The 2,500-nt window shown below is 48.2% G+C and overlaps 1 protein-coding gene across 1 annotated transcript in view; it reads right to left on the reverse strand.

Annotated features, from left to right (window-relative positions):
- Positions 1-2,500, reverse strand: part of LOC118310879 (receptor-type tyrosine-protein phosphatase N2-like) — a 134,802-nt gene that overhangs the window by 34,025 nt on the left and 98,277 nt on the right. The window lies entirely within an intron of this gene.

A 2,500-nucleotide genomic window follows, 5' to 3' on the forward strand; every position in this document is an offset into this window, starting at 1 on the left:
CAGAAAAGAATACAATGGCTAACCACCTTGAAGTCGCAACAAATAGGGAATAAGGTAACTTCAACTTAAAGTTAAGAAGTTTTCCGTTCCAGTTATTATTGATCCTGAGGTCTTTGTACCCAAATTCCATCTAACAGCTATAGAGAAAAATTCCACTGACCAACTGGGTCAGCCCCTTGACCCTAAAGAACATTTAGGGTCAAGGGGCTGACCCAGTAGATGAGTGGTAAGGTCCCATACGCTGCCCCTGAGCCGCAAGGCCCCGGGTCGACTCCCAGGGCGGCGGATGATATCATAGAGGCATAAAAATGCCCCAAAAGTGAGATGATAAAAGGTCCAATTTCAAGTCACAGCATAGGAAATTCAAAAAGTTCAAAGTCAGCATGAAACTATCTAATTAAAATGTTCTTCATTCAATGTGTCTGTTCCTTCCTGAGCATCCTGCACACTGCCGTCAGTCACGAGCTCCCCGGAGATCGAACCAGTAGAACTACTTCAATCCACGGGTGTCGGTCTCCTAGAATGTTCAGTCTAGATGCCAGGTTGTTTGCCCTTTGCCCCTAAATGTACTGAGACAGAGACAGGGGTGTTTCTATGGAGCCATTCTGTCCGTTTGACGAAGACATTATTCTGAGAGAGCTGAACAAACCCTCAGAGGCCTGAGATGGCAGGTCTTTTATGGACACCATGCACTGACCACTTGTTGATCTGTGTAACTTAACACATCCACGGTCTCATCAATTCTTTCCACTACGCTCTGCAGCTGTTCTGGGGACAATGACATCGCTGCGGGTACGGAGCAAACTGCAACTTGTTCACAGGGAAAAAGGCGAAACCCATTCCCACCAAACTTGGTGGACGGATGGGGCCTCGTCTTGGATGAAATCATTAAATGGTGCGGATTTGGACTAATGTGGCGGATCCCAGATTTATTATTCCACTTTCTTTAAAGCCCCAGTGTGTGACGTTTGCAATTTTCTGGCGGCATCTGGTGGTAAAGTTGCAAACTGCAACCAACTGGCCGACCGACGGGGGACACTTTATGGCGGCGCACCGCTGATTCCATTTCCGGCAGCGTCTGAGAATTCAACGCGAACGCGAAGTATTCTGGAACCGTTTAGTTCAACAACCCTTTGATTCGTTCAATCGGACTCTTGTTTTCTGCTGGTGACACAACGCTGGTTTTTAGTAAACGGCCATTCTTCATCTTCCTGTCTGAGGAGGATGAATTGCTTTTCGTTTGCCAAAATTGGATCAAATCCACTTGTACAATTTCCGCTAAATGTCACTGCTGTATGGGCCGTTTCATGTTCAGGGACGTCCGATGGGTCAGACTCCCGTCAAACGGCCGACGTTAAACGGAACAAACGAGGAAGTGAACCGTTTCCAGGACAATCCACATTGAAGCTGTTGTTTGTCTTCTGGATTCTGTCTTTTGAAACGCGCTCCAAAGGGTTTTCAAATCTAATATGTCGGCGAATCCACTCTGCAACAACTGCATTAACTTTGACAAAGAATAAAGGTGGATGCATGTTGACCGTGATGGACGACCAACGTCTCGCAGCTTCATGTCTTTTTTTAAAATACATGGACATTAATGAAAACGAACGTCTGCCTGGAAGGGAAACATTAAATGATGGGATCTTCTTTTCTTTTTCTATTTTTGAACAACCGAAAAGTACAATTCACGTCTCCTTGAATGTTCTCAAGATGTTTCCGTTTATGGAAGAAATGAAAGTCTCCGCTCAGGCACGAGGGGAAACGATCTGGCACCTTAATATTAATGCAAACATGAGAAGTAGCTGCTGCGAATTTGGAAAACAAGCGGGGAAATGTGTCGCCGGCGTCTTGTGACAAAGCGCTCGTGCCTCGTCAACGTGAATAAAGGTTAGAAGAAAAAACCCCAGCAACCCCCTCACATGGGCTTCAGGCCAGGGAATCCACGTGGCGCCACATGACCGACACGAATCACGCATCACCCCGGGGCGACGGCGGGGCGAGTCGGTGTCGAGAGGCGCGTGCCTCCCCCCCCCCCTTTTCATGAGAACCTGCCAATGGGGAGGAAGGCTTGGGTGTGGGGGGTTGGGGTGTGCCAGCCAGTGGGGCCCATCGGGCCCACAGGGGCGCCTCTGTTTACATGCCCCCCCCCCCCCCCCCCCCCTTCACCAAAACCAATGTGGGGGTCTTCACCCGGGCGCTTCGCCTCTGTTCCTGAAGAAACAAACAAAAAGAGGAGGGGCCACGGCACGACGTGGTGCAGTCGAGCGACGCAAAGGAGACGGAGCGGAAGTAGAGTTTTCTTTTTTTTAGATACAGTACGACTGATAACAACACTTCTGGACTACGGCTGCGAAAAAAAAAAAAAAGGCCGTTGTTTAGGGCGGCAACTCACGATTATTTTCTCGATGAATCGATTTAGTTGTTTGGTTCAAAAAATGGTGGAAAATGTCCATCGTGTTTCCCAAAACCACCGAGATGATGTTTAGGTTTTGTCGAAACA

The sequence above is a fragment of the Scophthalmus maximus genome, chromosome 5, assembly GCF_022379125.1.
Source record: "Scophthalmus maximus strain ysfricsl-2021 chromosome 5, ASM2237912v1, whole genome shotgun sequence".
Lineage (NCBI taxonomy): Eukaryota > Metazoa > Chordata > Actinopteri > Pleuronectiformes > Scophthalmidae > Scophthalmus > Scophthalmus maximus.